Here is an 18889-nt window from a genome sequence, read left to right as displayed (position 1 = left end):
ATTGCAAATATCTCGAATTTTTGACAAACAGAGGTGTCCCATAGGATCTTTGAGAAAATAAAACACGTGAAACTCTATAGAGGTGTGGTTATCTATAACCGCAGTCGTTAGAGAACCTTTTACTTTTTTTTTGGTTGGGCACCACGCACCCCTGGCGAGGTTATATATAGGGGCCAGGGGATCCTTAAAAAAAACAACAATTATTATTATTATTTGTTTGCTTGCGTCACAATACGGAAAAAATAATAAGAGGCATACGAGCGTGTGTGTGTGGCACATCGTTTCCCCCGAGAGAGAGGTTTACAAAGGTCACGATATATATATAAACATTTGGTCCCGGACTTGGAAAAAAATTACGATAAGGTGCATTCATCCTTCAAGGATGAGAAAGTGAATTCACTCATCACGGCTTTTCTGCGCCGTGAAACATCCTCAGCGCAATAAATGAGGCGCGGAACGTGGAGAAAAAGTGAGATTTTGAGGTTTCGATGCGATTTTCTTAGAGGTCGAAAAATCAGGGTTGCAGTGGGACATACAAATAGTATCTACTAACCTATGTTCGGAAATCGAAAATAGCAACCGGAAGTGGGGTTATCTTGGAAACGGTAAGACTTAGAAAAAATCTGTTTGCGGATTCGTCATGTACACCTATACGTGAGAAAAAGTATGAATAGAACTTATGCTCGGAAATCCAAAATAGCGACCGGAAGTGGGATTATCTTGGAAACGGTAAGACTTAGGAAAAATCTGTTTGCGGATTCATCACGTACGCCTATATGTAAGTAAAATATCAATAGAACCTATGTTCGGAAATCCAAAATGGCGACCGAAAGTGGGGTTATCTTGGAAACGGTAAGACTTAGGAAAAATCTGTTTGGTGATTCATCATGTACACCTATACGTGAGAAAAAGTATGAATAGAACCTATGTTCGGAAATCCAAAATGGCGACCGGAAGTGGGGTTATCTTGGAAACGGTAAGACTTAGAAAAAATCTGTTTGCGGATTCATCATGTACACCTATACGTGACAAAAAATATGAATAGAACATATGTTCGGAAGTCCAAAATGGCGACCGGAAGTGGGGTTATCTTGGAAACGGTAAGACTTAGGAAAAATCTGTTTGAGGATTCATCATGCACGCCTATATGTGAGTAAAGTATGAATAGAACCTATGTTCGGAAATCCAAAATGGCGACCGGAAGTGGGGTTATCTTGTAAACGGTAAGACTTAGGAAAAATCTGTTTGGTGATTCGTCATGTACACCTATATGTGAGAAAAAGCATGAATAGAACCTATGATCGGAAATCCAAAATAGCGACCGGAAGTGGGATTATCTTGGAAACTGTAAGACTTAGGAAAAATCTGCTTGGGGATTCATCATGTACACCTATACGTAAGAAAAAATATGAATAGAACCAATAGTGTCCGGAATTCATGCGGGTTTGGACGTGACGACACAGTTCAATAACATAGGTTAGACCAAGAAAAAAAAACCTTGGTGATTTTATTTCGAGTAAGGTGTTGGCAACACTGCGAGAAAATGAGGCTTATGTCTTACAGGAGCAAACCATTAAGTCGAGCCACACCGAGCCTCACTCCGAGCCTCATTTTCGGTTTGTGAACTGTCCATTTGGGTCTACTCTAAAGTAGGTCAAAGCATGTAGAGGCTCTCGTGTAGTTTAGCACATAATAAAAAAAGGATAGGTTAAGTTATATCACGTAAGATCGTGGCATTCGTACCAAGTACGAGTGGGAAAAAAATTAGATGCGGTGAAAATTGCACTGAAAAGTCATAAAACGCTCTAAAATCAACAAAAAATCGTCAAAATATGCTACCACTGAGGTTAAATCCATATAAAAAAAGAGCTCGTACCAAGTACGGCGTAGAAACGATAAACTTACACTACTTAAAACCTTCGCCAGTCACGTCAAAGTTATGCTTCATTATGTCAAGGAGCGTTCATAAAGTTCCAAGCAAGCGCCTGGTCGTCTTTATATAACTGATATGACAGCTTGATCCATATTATGTAAATAAACTGCAAAATTCGTGTAGATTTAATTATAAGAAGGAAATCTGTTCTGTCCTTTATTTATGGAGATCTGTAACTAAGATGTAAATTTATAAAAGTATCTTAAAAATAAACCATCTTCAGGAAAATAATTGCCCATAAAGAAGCCTACTGAAGACGCAGACCTTTCTTCGGAAACAGATGTTATTCATTTATAAAATCTCCCTTTTCCATAGCCTGTCAAATGACTTAGTACATAACAGTCGAAGCTTCATATCCCACGTATTTCTACTACTATACCCGTACCTGAGAGGGGTCAGAGTATCCCAGTAGCCCACTGAGTTTTAGCCGAGGTGAAGAAACAGATGACATAGGATATTGAAAGGTGATTGAAAGAAATAGGAAGGTAAAGATGAGGATGGACGCTTTGTCTTCGTGACTTTTTTTTAATGTAATAGCTCCGATTGTATGGTTTTTCGAAGGCGATTTATGCTCGAGGACGCTGACGACAGAGGGTGGCCTAAAGGTTCGAGAGAGGAACCGCCACAAAGCTTAGTTCAGTATGAGAGCAGCCTAAAGTGCCGCGATGGATGTTTCCGCTCACTTTCTTCGTCTCCTTCGAAGTTTAGAGCTGGCGATCGAGCGCAGGTCTCTCCCCAGCCATCCAGCTAAGCAATGATGGTTTTAAAAGGATGGAATTTGTTTTATTTTGATTTTGAGCGTTTTCCCTCATCAGTTGTTATGTTTTCCTTCCCAATTTTGCGTAACGCTATGCGTCGCTCTTCATAGTCTTTCACCTGTTGATGATGTTGATGATGATATCACTCACTCTCATCTTACTCGACGACGGCGGGTAGGTTACACAGTAATTCTTGAATTGTACAGTATCCCCAACAAAGAATATGATTCACCATTTACAACAGGTGGCAAAATATATATGCTGTCCCCTGCACAATTGTGTTACCAGTTTTTTGTTGGGGGCACACTGAGACCAATCAAAATCAAATATTGGGTTCAACCACAGGCACACCACTACCCCACCTTATCAATAACAAATGCTGACAACAAACCAAAAATCACCAGTGTAGAGTTAGAGGATTTTACAGATCCCAATACATTAGAAACATCTTATGCTGAAGATGATGGCTCTCTGGAATTTCATATACAAATAGGAGACAAATTATAATTAGAAAATCCTGTAGTATCAGCTGCTGAACAGCCCATAGTTGCAATATTCTTGTTTTCATATTATGTCTAGACAAATTATTGTTGATCAATTACACAGACAAGCCAGACATAATTATAAGAGACTGCCAGTAGTCACAAAAGGCATAGATGTTTTATGGCAGTGCGACTTGATTGAGATGGCAAGTGGACAGCTGAAAAACTTAGACAAAATCAACAAGGGCTACAAGTATCTACTCACTGTCATAGATACATTTTCAAAATTTGCCTGGGCTGTGCCACTCAAATCCAAAACTGGAAAATGTGTTACAGAAGCCTTCAGGACAATCATCAATCAGAGTGGAAGATCACCGCGCTATTTGCAAACAGATAATGGCAAAGAATTTTATAATTCTGTGTTCCAACAATTTATTAAAAGCCAGTCAATACAACATTATTCGAGTTACAGTGATCTCAAGGCCTCAATTGTAGAGAGATTCAACAAAACCCTAAAAAATCTTATGTATAAACAAATTACTCTTCAAGGTAATTATAAATGGCTTAATATTCTTCCAGAACTTCTACATATGTATAACAACTCGGTCCATTCCACAATCAACATGAAACCCTCTGAAGTAACTTCATCTGATGAGCAAAAATTGATCAGCACTGTTTATTATCCTAGATACCAGCCAACAACAAGAAAAGCCAAAGACAAGGTGGGTGATCAAGTAAGAATCAGCAAATATAAGCACTTATTCAAAAGAGGCTTTACAAGAAACTGGAGCACTGAATTATTTACAGTGGTTCAAGTTAAACCTGGGAACCTTAACACATATATAATAAAAGACCACCGAGGAGAAATTCTCAAAGGCCGGTTCTATGAAGAAGAACTCAACAAAACTAAACACCCTGACACATATCTCATAGAAAAAAATGATCCGCAGAAAAGGCAACAAGTTGTTTGTCAAATGGCTATTACTTCCAGAACACAGCTGGATCGATGCAGACAAAGTGATAATATGAGCACCTGGGATGTTATAAAAAGGCTGCCAGAACCTGAACAGCAGATTAAGAGAGATGGCAAGTTGCTGCCTGAAAATATTTCATGTCTTATTGTTGGGCCATCGGCTTGTGGTAAAACTACAATAATGATTGATAATTTTTTATTGACACCCAACTGGTTAGACTGGAACAATATTCACTTGTATGTCTTCTCTAAGAGCTTGGAACAATTAAAATATCAGCAGCTGATGAAGCTATGTGATGGATTGGATATAGCCACTTTTGAACCATATCTTAAGCCACTCCATGAATTTCTTGATAACTCTGTTGTTGTGTTTGATGACATTATACTGGATAATCAAAACAAGGTTAGAAATTTTTTTACACAGCGCCGACACAAAAACATTGATTGTTTCTACCTGGCACAGACTTTTTCTAAAATTCCGAAGCAGATGATCCGAGACAACAGCAATTTTATATGTGTGTTTCATCAAGATCATACCAACCTCAAACACATACATGATGAATATGTAGGTGGGGACTTGAGCTACAATGATTTTTCCAAGTTTTGCAGTAGGTTCTGGAACCAGGACAGTTATGGGTTTGTCACAATTGATATGACAAGAAAACCCAATAGTGGCAAATACAGAAATAAAATCAACAATTTTCTAGACATTGAAACATATATAAATAACCATGAAAAGGCCAATAATTGATGATCTTAAATTAAAAGATTATCTTGTAAAAAGATTTAAGGGATGGAAATCAGAGAACCGAGGAATTTATGAACAACACAAACAAACAGAACAGCCTATTATTGATGCTATTAGTGAATTAGCTAAAAATATCAAAATTGTTACAGAGCAAAATCAAAAGTTGATCACAGAGCTTGTACCTGTAGCTGCTAGGAACATATTAGATTATCCAATCACCCCACTTTCTAGTATTCATACACCTAGTCCTGTTGCTCCTCGAAGAATTGAAGCTATTCAGGATCCTATTGAATTGGGTCTTCTTGCTCAAAAATATTTAACCACACCTAAAGACAACAAAGATGAGGTCTTTGGCTTATATGCTGACACAGAGCGTGATGGTAGCATCATACATAGAATTGGCAATTTCAGAGTAACATTTATGGGAGATGATATAATTGTATATTCAGAATCTCATCTTGGAGTAAGAGGTGCTTTTGTTAAATATCCCGGCACACCTGGATTGTGGGAACTGATGACTAGGAAAAGGCCTGGCAGCTATACAGATCAAGATTATGAGCATTACAAAGAAATATTAATAAAATCAGATGCTCTATACCAGAACAATGATCCCACACAAAAATGAGTCAAGTCTAGCAGTGGAGCAAAATACAACAATTTAATCAAGCCCATATGGTCACAGATCAAGACAGGCAGTGGAATCAAACAATACAACACCCTGCCTAAAGAATTTGTGTGGGTTGATGATGTCAGGAAACTTGTACATAGGTTGCTGGTGATAGCTGGGGAGGAAAATGCTGGCAACCACAATTTTTACAATGAAAAGGTTGGAATTATGGACATGATAAGCTCCAAATTGTCTAATTTTATAGTGAATGACACTAAGGGCATTGGATATCTTATAAAAATTATTAATACTCTACCACCTAAATTTTGGAATATTTCTGAGGGCCGGGGGTTGGTTAATGACATTATAAACAAGCTGCCATTTGAACTACACATTCCAGGCTATCAGTATTGTTGTCCAGGCACAAAATTGGAGCATAGATTAAACAGAGGTGATCCTGGTGTTAATCCCCTAGATGCTGCTTGTAGAGACCATGACATAGCATACAACACACATTCTGATCTTGACAAGAGACATGTTGCAGACAAAAAATTAGAAGAGGCTGCATTTGGTAGATTTGTAAGCAAAGATGCTTCTTTGAGTGAGAAAATAGCAGCATTGGGGACCACCATAGCTATGAACACCAAACAAAAACTGGGGTGGGGGCTGTGAATATGTATATAATAAACCTAGAATGAAGGCCAAGGGTGTTATGTATCAAATACCTTATGCAGGTCTTAAATCTCTTAAAACTATTGATAGTGTTTTAACCAAAAAGCAGCGCTAGAAAAAAATCTCTTGTATTGCCAAGGGCCATGGTATGAAATTGTTGCTTAGTATCCCCCAATTAAAAAAATTACAGCTATCCAGGAAAAAAATCACATGTGGGGGGTTTCATATTTACTATCCCGGCCATCTTAGCAGCACTTGGGGCTGTTGGGAGCTTGGCTGGGGGATCAGCTGCCATAGCAAAAACAGTAATAGATGCCAAGAAAAATAAGGCAGAATTAGATGAAATAAAGCGCCATAACCTGGCCATGGAGAAACAAGGCAAACGTGTTAAAAAAGCCATGAATAAGTTTAAAAAAACAAGAGCCGCTTACAAACCAAGTTATTGAAGCTTTAATCAAGCCACTGGGCATCAAAAATTTTAGAGGTGTGTACATGTCTGATTCTTTACCAGAACAACCACTCAACAAAGAGTGTGGCATTGTTAATTTGGATAAGTACAAAAATCAGGGCACTCACTGGATTTGTTACCTTAAATATTTAAAAGATGAGGCATTTGTGTTTGATTCATTTGGAGGTGTTCCACCTGAAAATTTAGTAAAATATCTAAAATCAGCTAATCTTTATTACAATAATGCCCGTGTTCAAAATTTCAAAGATGTTAATTGTGGACATTTGTGTTTATCTGTTCTTAGATATCTGTCTCAAATAAATAAATCATCAATTGAAGATTTTCAAAAAGCCTTGTGGTATTTAAAACATCATGGGGGTATTCCATCTCACCAGCCAAAATTCAATATTAAAACTTAGATTACATGATGATATAGTATATCCCAAAACAATAGCTCTCAGAGCATTTTATGGCATGTACTTGATCCCTAATATTACACACCACAACAACAAAATTGCAGTTGGTGATCAAAAAATTGTCATCACTCCAGGGCAGTATAATGTGTCCACTCTAAATGCTCAATTACCCAGAGGTATAGTATTAACTCAAAATTCTGTCACTCACAGAGTAGAGATTGTATCTGCTACAGAAACAGTGGATCTGGGTACTATAGGAGAGCTGTTAGGCTTTGAGAACAACACAAATCTTGAACCAGCCATCAAACACACTGCTATTAATATACCTAAATTCTTAGCCATAGAGACTCTGAATATTCACTGTAATGTGGCCGAGGGTATGATCACCAAATCAAATGGCATAGGCACTCACAAACAAACTGGCATCATTGCAAAATTCAAACCTAACTCCGAATTTATGGAGCCCACCATCTACACTCCATCCCTAACATTATATTTTCCTGTGTGCCATAATAGAATAGATTACATTGAGTTGATGGTCACTAATGAAAAAGAAGAATTAGTTGATTTTGCTGGAGCCACAACAACTGCAATCATAGAAATTAATATTTAAATAAAAATACATACAAAAAAATGGAAAATATTGAGAGTTATGAGCTACAATCATTCCCCCCAAACAGGAGGACCTTTGCAAATTTAAATCTACCCAACACAGAGATTGAGGTTGATCTTGATGTAGGGGATGGCTTTATACACCCCCACAGAGCAGATATTCACATCAAATTTGATGTTGTAAAGCTCGATGGTACAGATTATCCGGCAAATTCAAATATAAGATTGGTAGACAATTTTGTGCCACATCTGTTCTCTGAAATTGAGATCAGAAAACATGGTGTTGTTATAAACAGAGTGGATTACCCCGGCATTACCTCTACAGTTTTGGCCACATTAAAATTATCCAAAACCGAGGCTTCTTACTACAAAATAGGTGGATTTGAGGCTGGTGATAAAATATTATCCAAGAGCCACACTGTGCTGTTCCCCATGCGCCTGTTGCCAGGATTCTTCTCAGATTACAAAGATATTATGTGGAAGGGTGGTTTAAGAATCACATTTAGAAGAGCTGCCAATGATAATAATGCTTTGATGAGGTACAGTAGATTAAACCCTACAGGGGAAGCTCTGCCTAATGCCGTACCTGATGAGGGCAAGTGCATTATTCAGACTATGGAGCTAAGAATACCGGTTGTTGAATATGAGGCCAGTTATGCTCTTAAATACAAAGCAGATATAATAAAAAATCCACAGGTTCTTTTACAATTTTATACATATCAATGTGTACAGAAGCCTGCCACTGGTACTTATTATGAGTTTGATGCTACAAATTCATTCTCCGGTATACAATATGACATGCCGGATTTTGTGGTGGTACTGTTTCAGACTGGAAGACACAATAATCAGGAAAAAAATTCAAGTAGATTTGATAACTGCAACATCAAGAACATATATCTTAAAAATGGCAGAAATGAGGTGTTCCCCAGAGAAAATTATAATTTAGACATGTCCAAGGATGATTTCCTTAAATTATATGAAGCATTTACAGCATACAAAAGGGTCACTACTGGCAATACTGACATGTATTACACACCAGATGAATTCAAAGCACAGAGACCCATGTTTGTCATTAATACTTAAAAAAGGAAACAAGTTGAGGTTAATGACAGGACAAACATTAAAATTATCTGTGAATTCCATGATACACTCCCTGATGACACTATATATAGTGTTATTCTTATAGGTGAAAAATCATATGTTTATGATGTAAGAAATGAGAGAGTCACAGAACAATTCTAGAAGGCCTCTGCATATTGCATTGTTTTAATATTAGATAAACAAATTGAACCTGGTGCCCAATTGAACTTAAACCGGAAGTGGACCGGAAGTAAATATGGGTGGGTGTGGGTGGGTGTGGGTTTTATGAGCATCTTGGCTTAGTTTTAGGTGTGGGCAAAAAAAATATCAAGAGGGGCATATTTTTTAACAAGCTTATGGTCAACCATCTGACAGAAGTGCCTTTTGTAAGTGTGGACAAATCAATCTGAGGGGGCTCATCATTTCACAGGAACTTCCCGAGGGCATTTTTACAAAAATCTTGGATTAGACGGAGTACTACACTTGAGCAAAAAGCTCATATGGGTATGTTGAGCAAGTTTTAAGTGTAGCCAAATCTGCCTGAGGGGGGTTCATCATTTCTCGGGTTTATATTATATACTTTTATACTACTCGAATACCTTGCGAAACGTTTCAAAGGTTTGAAATCCGAGAATCGTGGATTCTTCGAAGAGAACAAGCGCGAAGGTTAACATATCATCGTGTGGGTGGACGACGTTTGGAATTTCGTGGATCGTTTACTTGTCATAGCAGGCGAAGAAAATGCAGGCAATCGTAAATTTTACAACGAGAAAGTAGGAATCGTGGAGATGATCAGCATCAAAATGTCCAACTTCATCGTTAACGACAGTAAAAGAATAGGATAACTCATCAATTAATGAACACTCTTACACCAAAATTTTGGAACATGGCAGGAGGCAAGTTACTCGTGAACGACATCATAAACAAATTACCTTTCGAAATGCATATCCCAGGGTAACAGTACTGCAGACGGGGTACTAAACTCGAAGAAAGATTTAAAAAAGGAGAAAGGGGTGAGAATCGCTTGGATGCAACATGCAAAGATCAAGATATCGCTTACAACACTCAAACAAATCAAGATGCACGTCACGAAGCAGATAAAAAATTGGAATATTCAGCAATCGGGAGATCATCAGCTGGGGTGCTTCTCTGGGGGAACGGGTTCCAGCTTTGGGCACGACCATTGCCATGAACACCAAACGAAAATTGGGATAGGGTCTATGAATAACACCACATAAAAAATACATCGTAGAAGATTACTCTGAGGGCCCTCGAGGTTCGAACATAATATGAAGAAAAAGTACATCAGTAGTGTAAGTGTATTGTTTCTAAGTAGTACTTTGTAGGTATGCATTTGTAGCCTCTGTTTTTTACCAATCGAATATCAGTTTTTGACATATTTTGACAATTTTTTGTCGATGTTTTTGCGTTTAGCGATGTTTTAGTAAAATTTCCCTTTTTTCCCACTCATACTTGGTAGGTATGCATTTGTAGCCTCTTTTTTTATCAATTGAATATCAGTTTTTAACATATTTTGACAATTTTTTGTCGATATTTTAGCGTTTAGCGATGTTTTAGTAAAATTTCCCTTTTTTCCCACTCACACTTGGTAGGTATATCACGATCTTACGTGATATAACTTAACCTATCCTTTTTTTTATTATTACGTGCTAAACTACACGAGAGCCTCTACATGCTTTGACCTATTTTAGAGTAGTGTAATCAACACGGTTGAACGTCATCAATTGGGGATCAAAAAACCTCAAAAACTCACTTTCTCTCCACGTTCCGCTCCTTATTTATTGCGCTGACGATGTTTCACAGCGTAGAAAACAGCACCAAAACATCAAAAACTCACTTTACTCATTTGGGGTTCACCAAAACCTAAAAAAAAACTCGCCTTCTCTTCACGTTCCGCGCCTCATTTATTGCGCTGACGATGTTTCACAGCGATGAAAGCAGCATCAAAAACTTTAAAAAAAAACTCATTTTCTTTCCACGTTCCGCGCCTCATTTATTGCGCTGACATAGCGTGATGAGTAAATGCACTTTTTCATCCTTGAAGGATGAATGCACCTTATCATAATTTTTTTCCAAGTCCGGGGCCATGTTTATATATCGTGACCTTTTGTAAACCTCTCTGTCGCACACACACATATGCGCGCGTGCCTGTATTGTGATGCAAGCAAACAAACAAAAATAATAATTGTTTTTTTAGCAGACCCAAATGGAGAGTTCACCAACCGAAAGTGAGGCTCGGTGAGGCTCGCCTTAATGGTTTTTTCTTGTAAGGCATAAGCCTCATTTTCTCGCAGTGTTGCCAACACCTCACTCGATCACGATCTTACGTGATATAACTTAACCTATCTTACGAATTTTTTTACGATCTTCAGTGATATAACTTAACCTATCATTTATTCTTTTTATTTGCACACCGAACTGTAGTAGACCCAAATGGAGAGAGAGTTCACCAACCGAAAGTGGGGCTCGACTTAATGGTTTGCTCTTGTAAGACACAAGCCTTATTTTCTCGCAATGTTGCCAACATCTTACTCGATCACGATCTTACGTGATATAACTTAACCTATCTTACGATTTTTTTTTACGATCTTCAGTGATCTATCATTTTCTTTTATTTGCACACCGAACTAACTTACATTATATTTTATATAACCTTGTTGATTTTTTTTTAGTATGTGGCAATTTTTTTATGAATTTTAAAACTGTTCCGTCACCCTCTCGTTCTTCACGTCGTACGCGAAGGACTTCTCTGCAATCAGGATGACGCTGCATAGAGTATCGGCAGGCAGCGCGTCGTGGAACTCGCAGACGATCTTGATGTTTGTGCGATCGTTGACCACCACCTGCTTCCTCTTCGTGGTATTGATGACGAACATCGGCCTGTGGGTTTTGAATTCGCTGGGTGTGTAGTACATGTCGACGTTTCCCTCGATCACGCGATTGTAAGCGGTGTAAGCTTCGTAAAGTTTGAGGTAATCGTCTTTTGTCATGTCGAGGTTGTAATTCTCGCGCGGGAACACTTCGTTCCTGCCGTTCTTGAGATAAACGTTCTTGACCTTGCAGTCGTCGAATTTGCTGGAATATTTTTCCTGATTGTTATCGCGTCCGGTCTGAAAGAGCACTACGACGAAATCTGGCATGTCGAACTGTATGTTGTTGAACTGCGTCGTCACGTCGAATTCCATGTGACTTCCCGACGCTATCTTCTGCACGCACTGGTAACCGTGAAAGTGAATCGGCACCTGCGGACATTTCAAGATCTCCGCTTTGTACTTGAGGGCGTAGTTCGTTTCGTATTCCACGATCGGCATTCTCAACTCCATGCTCCGGATGACGCACTTCGCTGCTTCGGGTAAAGTGTTGGCTATCGGCGTGGTGCCGTCCGGACCCAAAGTAGCGTATCGCATCAGTGCGTCGTTGTCGTTGGCCGCTCATCGAAACGTGATCCTCAGTCCTCCCTTCCACATGATCTCCTTGTAGTCCGAGAAGAAACCGGGAAGCAGACGCATGGGAAATAGCACCGTGTGACTTCTCGTCGATATTTTGGTTCCCGCTTCGAACCCTCCCGCCTGATAGTATGCTGCGTCCGTTTTGGATAATTTCAATGTTCCCACTGCCGTCGACGTGATGCCTGGATAATCGATTCTGTCGATGACGGTGTTGTGTTTCCTCACCTCCACCTGCGAGAACAGGTGAGGCACGAAGTTGTCCACGAGTATCAAATTTGCTGCTGCTGCGGGGAACGCTTCTCCGTTTGCCTTTTACACCACGTCCAATTGAAGGTAAAGGTCCTCTCTGTGAGGATGAACGAACCCGTCGCCTACGTCCACGTCGTATTCGATTTCCCTGTTCGCTTAGTTCAAATTTCAGAGCATAGGTTCTATTCATATTTTTACTCACGTATAGGTGTACATGATGAATCCGTAAACATATTTTTCCTAAGTCTTACCGTTTCCAAGATAACCCCACTTCCGGTCGCCATTTTGGATTTCCGCACAAAGGTTTTATTCACATTTTACTCACATATAGGCGTACGTAATGAATCCGCAAACAGATTTTTGCTAAGTCTTACCGTTTCCAAGATAACCCCACTTCCGGTCGCCATTTTGGATTTCCGAGCATAGATTCTATTCATACTTTTTCTCACGTATAGGTGTACGTGATGAATCCGCAAACAGATTTTTCCCAAATCTTACCGTTTCCTAGATAATCCCACTTCCGGTCGCCATCGCTTCTTCGAAAAGATGATCGAGGAGGTTGGGAAAATTGGATGCATGCTAAAATGTATATATAAATACCGAGAAACTTCTTTTTAAATAACATCTTGTAAAAATGACAACTTGTATAACAGTAGTGTATATTGATTGTTTCAAAGTAGTACTTAGTAGGTATCCCCTTTTTTTACCAATTGAATATCACTTTTTGACATATTTTGACAATTTTTTGTCGATGTTATAGCGTTTAGCGATGTTTTTAGTACAATTTTCACTATACTCATTTTTCCCCCACTCGTACTTGGTAGGTATCCTCTTTTTTTATCAATTGAATATCACTTTTTGACATATTTTGACAATTTTTTGTCGATGTTTTAGCGTTTAGCAATGTTTTTAGTACAATTTTCACTATACTCATTTTTCCCCCACTCGTACTTGGTAGGTATATTATGATCTTACGTGATACAACTTAACCTATCCTTTTTTTACGATTATTTAATTTTTTTACGATCCTAAGTGATATAACTTAACCTATCATTTTTTTTATTTATGCACTGTTTGAACGTCATCATTTGAGGATCATATTTTGTAGGTATTTTTTTTTTATCAATCGAATATAAGTTTTTGACATATTTTGACAATTTTTTGTCGATGTTATAGCGTTTAGCGATGTTTTAGTACAAATTTTCACTGCACTCATTTTTTCTATTTATACTTGGTAGGTATATCACGATCTTACGTGATACAACTTAACCTATCTTTTTTTTACGATTTTTTAATTTTTTTTACGATCCTAAGTGATATAACTTAACCTATCATTTTTTTATTTACGCACCGAACTAACCTACAAGGGACTCTGTTTGTTTTAATATTTCAGTATTATAAGGTTTTCACAAATTTTATATAACCTAAAATGTGTTGGATGTTGATTTTTAGTATGTGGCAATTTTTTATGAATTTTAAAACTGCTATGTGACCCTCTCGTTCTTCACGTCGTAGGCGAAGGACTTCTCTGCAATCAGGATGACACTGCATAGGGTATCCTCGGGCAAGGCATCGTGGAACTCGCAAACACCCACTCTACAAAAATTCTACTATATGATCTTTCACTAGCTAAGCTAACCTACAAATAGGAATTGGCAGCACTGACTTATAAACCCACTGGGTCTTCTTGGCATGTTTTTTCATGATGTGTTGCCAGGCTATTGGGCATCTTGGCGTATACAATGTATATATTTTGAGAGGGGGGTTATAGCTTTTCATGCTGTACGAATACTAAAAACTTGACAGTGACAACCAACAGAGTAAATAAACCTACATGCAGAAACTAACAACACTAGTTTCTGACAGTGAATTTGAAATAAAATATTAAACAAAATAAATGAGTAAGCACTGTGATTACAAATAATACCTGGGGAAAATAATTGTACAACAATTTGTACCTAATTGTACAATACTTGTACCTAATTGTACAACATATACACAGGCATAAAAAAAAGAGCCTTCCCGTAACTTACTTCATGTACAATTTAATATGATTTTACAACTGTGAAAAGAAAGCATATGTGTTCTGTATGCACACATTCATTCTTATTTTTCGAAATTGAATGAAGCACATGTTTTTACGCTCTCGTAATACTGACCTTGCCCCAGTGATTTTAAATTGCTTCCATCCGCTTTTTTTTTCTGTGTTATTTCCGCATGCACGCAACATTCGCTTTCAATAAACAGAAGGAGTGTTAGTTTAGCAGGCTTCGAGTTTACAATTTATTAAATTAAACAATAATTTATGTAAGAATATACTTGTACTTACCGAACACAAAATAATAAAAAGCACATGTGAATCTTTGCGTGTGTTCATGTTATATGACGACTGAGTAAAAAATAATGTTGACTCCCCGAAAGATAAAAGTTCCCGGTTCGACATCAGATGCATGCAAATTTTATGTTTTGCTCTCCAAAATCTTGATTTTTATGTTTGTGCTATTTGTCATACAGCAGAGGAGAAGAGGGGAGAGGGGAGGGGAGGGGGTACTATTAGCGCCATCTATTAGCAAACAATAGAAATAAAAAAGTAGGGTCAAACTTTTTCAACACCCAAAAATTTTAAACGTCCTTGCTTAGTAATACGATTAGCTGAAGATGTTTAAAAGAGTACTCTTAGTCGCCGAAGCTAGTTGCTAGGGCCCATATATTGCTAAAATGTTCTTTGATTTGCATATTTCTCATACCGCCATATGTTGTTCTAGTTGACTTCTTCCAAAAAAATGCTAATTAGCGAGAGTTAATTAAGCAAGGCAAGTAAAAGAAGCAAATAGGGCAACATGTGGTGGCGTGGAAATATGTAAAAATTCGATAAAATTCGAATTAAAATTGGGGGATATTTTGCATTTTTTTCCTATAATATACAAAACATTTACCGTACATAATTTTTTCTATTTACAACAGTATAAAATAAGAGGAATGTGTGACAATATCCATATTAATTAGGAAGGTATGTTGTATGCTAGGTTAGCTAATTGCGTTTTCTACAGCTTCACTGTATAGAGGAAAGATGGAAAAGAGAGCTCTACAAAAACTAACGCTCTTAACAATATTGTATGCCCCGTGAAAATTATATATAAATAAGGGATAAGCGTATTATCTGCTTTCATGTCAGATTTTCCCGACCTGTGAGCTGTAGTGTTTAGGCGACAAGCGACGCGCTCAAATATAATACCGTTGACAATATTGTACGCCCCGTGAAAATTATATATAAATAAGCCATAAGCGTATTATCTGCTTTCATGTCAGATTTTCCCGACCTGTGAGCTGTAGTGTTTAGGCGACAAGCGGCCCGCTCAAATATAATACCGTTGACAATATATTGTACGCCCCGTGAAAATTATATATAAATAAGGATAAGCGTATTATCTGCTTTCATGTCAGATTTTCCCGACCTGTGAGCTGTAGTGTTTAGGCGACAAGCGGCCCGCTCAAATATAATACCGTTGACAATATTGTACGCCCCGTGAAAATTATATATAAATAAGGATAAGCGTATTATCTGCTTTCATGTCAGATTTTCCCGACCTGTGAGCTGTAGTGTTTAGGCGACAAGCGACGTGCTCAAATATAATACCGTTGACAATATTGTACGCCCCGTGAAAATTATATATAAATAAGGATAAGCGTATTATCTGCTTTCATGTCAGATTTTACCAACCTGTGAGCTGTAGTGTTTAGGCGACAAACGACCTGTTCAAATATAATACTGTTGACAATATTGTTCGTATATTGTATTGTATAGGAGACTAGAAGCATATAATTTGGCAAAAAAAAAAAACCCCAAGTAAGGTCATAGAGAATAGTTAAAAAAAAGTAAACAATTATATTTTGCATTGTACAGCATTGGATATTAAATAACATACCCCCAAAAAAATCTCTGCATTATGCGTTCTGTAAAAAATTGCCCCCCCTACGTGCCAAACTGCTGTGTCAAGTAAACATTTTCAAAAGCACTGTCGTACTTGTGTGCTGGGAAAGCGAATATGTGCGACCAAACTGTGCTCTAAGTGTGGAAAAAATATTTCTATTGCCAACTTCAAGTTGTTTTTTTTGACACGTATATATATTATTATTTTTTTAACAGAGGAAGAAAGTCCGTGCTTCGGAAAACGCGATGGTGTGCGTAATGATATCTTCCCTCTCCTGCATAGACTTGTACCAATCTACTGTGTACCATCTTCTTCCCTCCATTGCCTCGTACAGTTCGTCCAACCTCTCGTCCAATTTTTCCTCTGCAGCCGAAAACAGAATGTTGAGATCACTGCACCTCAGGCCACTGATCTTCCGAAGATGGTTCTTGAGAACCATTTCACAAGGGATGCGAAATTCCGGTGTTGTTCTTGCTATGATTACAAGTTTCCCTACATCCTCACAATCTCCGTTTACTGCGTGTTTAAATATTTTACATAGTAGCTCGGGCGGCAAATCAGTTATACGAGACATGTTGTTATTATTATTATTTTTCACTCTATGTTATTTATATACCCTACCCCAATTTTTGTTTTGTGTTCATGGCGATGGTGGTAGAGTGCCACACACGTAAATTTGCTGTTGCGTAGAAACGAATTTTCGTTTCGTCTCCCTCTCTCTTAGCATCATGTGTTCTACCCTGCTCGATAACCTTCGCTATTGTTGCCACATTGTTATTCCATTCCTGGACACACTCGCGCAAACATCATTGAAAACAATTGAATAGCGCTCCAGCTCGCGGTTCCCACCGTTCGGTAGGGACGCTAATGTGGCAATATAGCACGGCGTAGTGCTTGCTTTTTTTATGCAGTGCATGTTTATTGGCTAGCTAGTAACTAGTGTTGCCAACTGTAATAATGAAGCACTATTTCTGTCATGGAAGGGGAAAAGGCAGGTAAAGTGGCGGTGAGTTTTGTTGGATTGGAAGCACCATATTTTTATTTTATACTAAGTATTTGACCGGTTTGACGTTGTGTGCGTGTATTGCGTGTGTGTATGTAAAAGTGTGTGTTTGCTAATGAACGTTAAATTCCATAATGCCTCCAGTTTTGTCAAAGTTGAAATCAAAAACCTTGCATAGCCAAGCTCGGGAAATTCTAAGCAACGTGCACGAGTTCATGAAGGTGGAAGCCAGTCATGGTGTTAGCATCCCAATAAAGCATTTTGGCAAGAGAGCAGCGAACAGCAGCAACAAATTGTTCATATTTCATAATTTTGGAATTATTCAAAATAAATAAATTATGTGGCTCCAACATCATTTCAACTCTGGCTCCGGCACGTGTTCTCGTAGAAATTGCATAGAGGAGGCTGTCATTTTTGCTGCTTAATGCGATACATATTGTTTTCTGTGTTAAAATTGCCATGCTTTGATGGGTGATAAGCCTATTGAAAAACTGTGATCGAGCGAGATATTCTTTTGCGCTGAATAGTATTGAAATAGCATAAGAAGTCTCATTATTTATTTTATATTTTGATGTTTTAGTTAGGAATATATTGATTTTCAATTTTCCGCTGCTGCGTAATGACCGGGGGGTCGAAATAGAGCGGCATCTGCCGCCACCTCCCAGGGAGGCAAAATGACTAGCGCCGGCCCTGGTTCATAACAAAAGAAAAAGCCGCGCAGCTTATCGTCTAGTGGCAGTATATGTACTTGTTATTGTTGTGGAAGCCGGCATTTTTTGTAAATGTACAACAAAGGCAACCGACTGTCGCCGATCTCAGAGAGGAAATAATAATACTGCTTCAGGAGGAGTGTTATGGTGCAATTGTAGCGGTTTAACACGTTGGCATGTTATTATCTGCCGTTGCAGTTCCATACCAGTGTATACGGGTTTTGGAAGTGAAAAGTTAGAACGCCACCAGTGCATTCATTAATGCAATGAAAAATAATATATATATTTTTTTATTTTGCTTGAAATCACTCAAATAAGGAATCGTATGAAGAAGTCTTCTTTGCAGCATTTTTGGTAATTTTACTTATGTGTTAGTTCATATTTTGCGAATTTTTTAGTCCATATGTATGTAGCTACACACAAAGTCACTTGTTAGTACATATTAATCCTAGTCCTGGTATAATGCATGACGTTTAAAACTCAACGTTAGATAGACCTGAATTCTCTAATTTTATTGTTGTACGTAACAGCTGTGCATCGGCGCACTGCAGCGATTTTTCTATCTGCTCTATTAACAAACTGCTTTTTTAGTTGTTTCGCGCATCGCACGGCAGAATTATCTGCGCTGGACTCTACCCAGTGCGGCAACCTGTTCACCCAGCGATGCGTTTCTGCTCACGAACTTTTCGAAAGCTGGGTGCTCTAACTTTCTGTCTGCTTCGTGACGTGCATCCAGATCCGTCTGCGTGGTGTTGTAAGCGATGTCGTGATTTTTGCATGCGGCGTCCAACGGATT

This window comes from Lepisma saccharinum, chromosome 9, assembly GCF_977018435.1.
Source record: "Lepisma saccharinum chromosome 9, izLepSacc3.1, whole genome shotgun sequence".
NCBI classification, from domain to species: domain Eukaryota; kingdom Metazoa; phylum Arthropoda; class Insecta; order Zygentoma; family Lepismatidae; genus Lepisma; species Lepisma saccharinum.
Note: the sequence above shows the minus strand (reverse complement) of the source record.